Below are 6,276 nucleotides of genomic sequence, written 5' to 3' on the forward strand. Positions count from 1 at the left end.
GGATTTTAGCTCTAATAGTTTCTTAGATAACTATTTTTTCTATTTAATTCATGTGGGGGCTGCAAGCTCCCCAGATTAAAGTCCGCCCTTTATCCTCAAAATGTTCAGATGAATATTATAGTACAGGTATTTTAAGCTAATTATCGTTTTTGGATATACTTTTATCGAATTTAGCTTAACAACGGTTAGTAAGCATGTTGTAAGTTTTTTTGCATAAGACTGTAAATGTTCAGATGAATGTCAAAATTCTTCAAGTGAAATTTAATGATTCTATCTCTAACAGTTTCTCAGATATGCTAATTTTTCTATTTTATTCATATTGGCGCTCCAAGCCCCCTCAGATGAAAGTTTGCTTTTTTTTTCTTAAACATGTTTAGATGAATATTAAAGTTCTTCGTGCAAAATTTTAAGAATTTAGTTGTATAAGTTGTATAAGATTGTTACTGTAATAGTTTCCAATATAAACGAATTTTCGTATTTAATTTATATGGAAGGTGCCACGTCCCTTAACGCTAGTCCTCCCACATTTTATACTAAATAATCATATTGACCTCTAACTGTATTATCTATATTATCTCAAGAAAAACGAATTTTTGTATTAAATTAATATGGGAGGTGCTGCTCCCCCCATGGGTAGTTCACATATTTATTACTTAAACTGTTTACATCTATGTTAAAGTTATTCATGCAAAATTTTAAGATTGTAACTGTATTAGTTTCCAAGGTAAACGATTTTTTTTTTTATTTAATTTATATGGGAGATGCCACGGCTCCTAACGCTAGTCCTCCCACATTTATTCGTAAAATAATCATATTGACACTAAAATGGCTCCGACAAAATTTGAGGACTCTTAACTGTTACATTATCTCAAGATAAACGAATTTTTGTATTTAATTAATATGGGAGGTGCCGCTTCCCTCATGGGTAGTCCGCCAATTTATTACCCAAAATGTTTACATGGGTGTTAAGGTTATTCGTGCAAAAATTTAAGATTCTATGTTTCCAAGATAAAAGAATTTTTGTATTTAATTTATATGGGAGGTGCTGCTCCCCTCATGGGTAGCTGTAATGGTTTCCAAGATAAACGAATTTTTGTATTTAATTTATATGGGAGCCTAATGCTAGTCCGCCCGCTTTTTATCTCACATAATCATATTGACACTAAAGTGTCTCCGACAAAATTTAAGGACTCTGTTATATTATCTGAAATATACGAATTTTCTTAATGTGGGCGAGGCTCCTCGCCCACTTGAAAATTCAAAATAAAAAGTAGCCTATTACCTATTCCAGACATACAGGAACACGCTGTGAAATTTTCAAACAAATCGGTTCAGCCGCTTAGTAGTCTATAGCGTTCAAACATACAAACATATAAACATACAAACACACACATTCATTTATATATATTGTTTCAAAAATACATCTATATATACATTTTTGAAACAATGACAAAAACGGTGGTTTTACTCTTTAATGAACAACTCAAAATTGTTTGTCAAATTAAAAGTGGTTTTGTTTTTTCTGTCAAAATTCAAGTAGGGTAGAAGGGGAATCGTTCGCCACATATCTGTCAATGCGAATAACATGAAAACCGAGTAATCGATTTTATCGCATTATTAAATTTGGTTTTCTTTTATCGATTATCTATCATCCCTGAAAATTTGAAACATTAACTTTACATATGATGGGAGGCAGACATGATTAATTGTTTTTCAAAGGGCTGTGAAAATATTTCACTGTGTGAACTTTTGGTGCTAACTTTTTTAGTTTTTTGATAGAAAAAAATATATTGGTCAGTATTAAAATGTCAATAATAGTGAACAATAAGAATTAATAAAATTTTCGATAATATAATTTGAAGCCCGAAAAAATTGAAACTAAACCCAAGAACAGCCCGTGGGGAACATGCGCCAAATATGTAATGCTTGTGATGTAGAACAAAATTTGGTTAAAATATAGAATAAATCAGTAATAATTTGTTTTAATTTTTTTTGTTAAGTTTTGTGAAATAAAAAATAAATATCTGATTTATTATACTTTGTTTAATCAATTAAGGTATAAAACAGCAAAATAAGTTTTTATTATGGTAATTTTTTCTTTTATTTTACTAATGACAAATCTGCCCCATCCCCTTGGCGCATTTACCCCAAGTATGGGGCGGTATCGCCGTTTTTGGTCAGTGCGGAAAAGTTAAAAAATATGCACATGAGGATGACTTAAGAAAAATTGAAAGAAATAAAACTAAAGCCAAGAAAACCGAACCAAGAAAAAAATTAAGAATATGTATTGTGGTTTTAATTTAAGGCCGCCTCAAAAAAAAAGTGGCGTATGGTCCCCCTTCTACCCTACTCTTCATATTTTCCTAGGAATAGCAAGAAAATCGTTTGAAATTTTGTATGGTTAATGGTACGTATTTTTGTAGTTAATAAAATACCCCAAGCCTTTTGCTTTATTACACTAGGGGCACTACAATTCAAAGTAAAGTGTGACCAAATTTAAACTGAAGAGTTCTTAAAATCTAATTAAAACAACTAATTTGCAAGCGTCCTTAGTTCCCTACCAGTGATTGAAAATGCTGATTTCAGTATTTCTCAAAGATAGTTTCTTAAATTTGTCTACAAATTAGTCAAAATCTTCTAATTTAAGCTCATTATCAATTTGTAAAGGACTGACTTTAAGTATTAAACAAAATGCGGAGAATATAGCAATTATTTTATCGTTATAAGCTAAATTTTGACATCTATTTAAAAAAAGTATAGTCATTAAATATAGAAAAATATTCTTTTTAATTTTTGAAGAAACCCGGGCAACGCCGGGTACACGCAGCTAGTATTAATTGAAATCTAATAGTTATGAGTAAAATATAAAATAAAAGTAAAAATATAACAGTTACTATTTAAGAAATATATCATAAAACTTTTAACTTGTATGTTCTTGTTTAAATTAGATTGAACTTGGTTACTGACGTATAAAAGCATTAATGTACTTTTACCCGTATCATAAAATTTTGGAGGTGTTTGCAACTTTTATTTATATTTTATTAAATTATTCGAATAAGAACTTTTATTCGTTATTTGTTCGAATAATCGAATATTTTTTTAAATTTAGTTGACTACTTGAATAAAAAAATATTGTAAGTTTTTATTTGAATAATTTTAAATATTTAACAACCCTAAAGACTACATTTCTAGTAAAACTAGTAAAACAAGAGAATAATAAATAATGTTTTCAAAAATATAAAAAGTAAACGAACGAAATTGAAATAAATTTAAAGCAATTTGTACGAAAAAAAGTTCCAAACAAATCAATACAGAACAAATTTTGTTTTACTACTTTTCACTCGATAAAAATATTTAAGCCAAAAATAGTAAAACAGAAAAATATTTTATTTGAAAGAGCTTACTATATTTTACAACTTTTTGCATACAAAAACAAAAAATAGTAAAAAATGGTAAAACTAGTAAAAAAAAATTATGTAAACGAACTGACATTTTATGTAATTAAAAAAATCGTAAAATAAAAAAAATATTCTAAAATTATATAAAATTGTTTTCCATTTTAATTTTGGCCAAGAAAAATTTATTTTAAACCAATGTGCGACAGATTTAAATTTACAATAACATATTCTTCATTTTCTTATCCCCTTAAAATATACAATTTAAAACTTAACAGACTGTTACATAATGTACACCCGCTCACTTAAATAGGTTCGCTGTTATATTTAAATTCAAATTAATTATTTACAAAAAATAATGGACTGACTGGAGCAATTAAAATTTTATAATTACATGATGTCTTAGGTATAACTTGAAAGACAAAAATGAACTCAATACATAATAGCTGATTTTTTTTTCTAACATACTTATATACCCTAATATAATATAATACCCCCATCATAAAAGATGGGGGTATATTGATTTGATAGTACATCGAAATATTGGTCATAGACCCACAAAAAGAATATACAGTGTCTCTCATAAGTATTCGAATTTAGGTATAATATGAAAAGAAACCAAATTTAATAACATATTTTGTATGTAAAATTAATAAATAAATTTGTTAAATTCACTAGACAGACCTTAGCTTTGATATTACGCTTTTTAAAACTTTAAAAATTCACATTTACTTAAATTAATTTAGCTTTATTTTAAAAAAGTCCATATAATTACCTCACAAAAGTATTCGAATTTTTTCTGTATTTCATATTTCACTATATTATACGAAACACAAAACTTAGAATCGAATGGTTTTTTTGCTAAAAATTGTTTTAAGGGGTAACTATCAACCGAATCGATATAATTTTGGATCATTTGGTCCACAATTTTGTGGTATTTGTACCATCTTTTTATGTAATATCATTAAAATGGCGGTTTTTGGCAATATTTGAATTTTTTTCTCCTTTTTCTCAGAGATATAACCAAAATTTGTTATTGGGATTTAATATACCCCTTGGGGCATCTAAAAATAATATTTTTTTTATTACAATAATATGTATTTAAACGTATCAAGATATATTATTGGAATCATTCTTCTATCGCTAATTCAATTTACTGGAACTCTAGTCCATTTTTAAAATACTAGGGTCAAAAATTTTCAGGGAAACTTGTCTTCTATATATTGTTTTAGATATCAGCTGTTACACATTTTAAGTTTTCAATATATTGTGGAAGTTTATAACTCCAAAGCATGCCTCGAAGAAACGCCATTCAATATAGTGGAATCATTCTTTTTATAACCAATGGCCTCTAGGCTGAATGTCACCATATTATTATGGTCTAACTTAAAAATATTCATATCTGTTTAAATATTATCTACTATGATCAAAATAAGCCCAAAATTTTTTACATACAGTGTTGTTGTAATGGGCAACATAATCGTGAATATTATGAGTAGTAAAAACTAAAATCTACTGTATAGGATGACGTTTTGTTAAGGCATGTTTTGGAGTTGTACACCGCTACGATGTCTTGAAAATTTAAAATATATTAATGCTGATATTTACAATTATATATTCTAGCCAACTTTGTCGGAAAATATCGATCCTAGTGGTACGAAAAGGGACTTAAGATCCAGATAATTCAATTAGAAACAGAAGAACTATACTAAAAATATATCTTGGAATGTTTAAAAACATATCCTTATAACAAAAATTATTATTTTTAGATACCTTAAGGAATCTATTAAATCCCAATATTAAATTTTAGTTTTATCTCTTAAAAAAAATAGAAAAAATGGCAAATATGGTCAAAAATCATAATTTTAATGATATTATATAAAAAGATGGTACAAATGCCCCAAAATTGTGGGCCAAAAATATAACTTTCGGTTGATAGTAACCCCTTAAAACAATTTTAAGCAAAAAGACCATTCGATTCTAATATTTGTGTTTCGTAAAATATGGTCAAATATGAAATACAGAAAAAATTCGAATACTTTTGTGAAGTAATTTTATGGACTTTTTTTAAATAAAGCTAAATTAATTTCAGTAAATGTGAATTTTGTAAATTTAAAAAAGCGTGATATCAAAGCTAAGGACTGTCTAGACAATTTAACAAATTAATTTATTAATTTTGCATACAAAATATGTTATTGACCGACCCATATAAGGTCATCTTCAGAAAATGACTTTAATGGCTTAAAAATACGAGTGTAGCGATGAAATTCGACCCAAATAAATTTAATGCGAACCAAATTCTGTCTAGCAAATTTTATAAGGATCGACCCATAATTGACCCTAAGGTTTCCTTCAGATAATTAATTTAACGCTTAAAACTGGCCTAAAAATACGAGTATATAGATGAAATTCGACATAAGTTTCATTCGAGTCAAACGAGGTTTGGTGGTGGGAAGGTTCGGTATAGCCGAATATAAGCAAGCCTAGCCGCAGTAATTAAAAAATGCCACTCAAATTGACACTTGTTTACAAAAATTTACTAAAGACGAAATATAGAAAAAATTAAAATTTAGTCAATAAATCTTCAAGGATACGTGTACTTCCCATATAGCATGAAATTAAAAATTGTAATAACTTCAAGGATACGCCTACCTCAAAAATTAATTAAACTTATGAAACAGTATTTTAATTCTTTTAAATTTATACAATGAAAACACATAATTTGGACGACTAAAGAAAATGTAATACATACTACATCCAAACGTAACATAAATATTTTACTCGTTATCACTGGTACCTGCTTTCAGAGTAATGTTTTCTATATATTTATACTATATATACTAGCTACCCCAACCAAAATAAATACATAATAACCAAAAAA

This window comes from Lucilia cuprina, chromosome 4 (assembly GCF_022045245.1).
Source record: "Lucilia cuprina isolate Lc7/37 chromosome 4, ASM2204524v1, whole genome shotgun sequence".
NCBI lineage: Eukaryota > Metazoa > Arthropoda > Insecta > Diptera > Calliphoridae > Lucilia > Lucilia cuprina.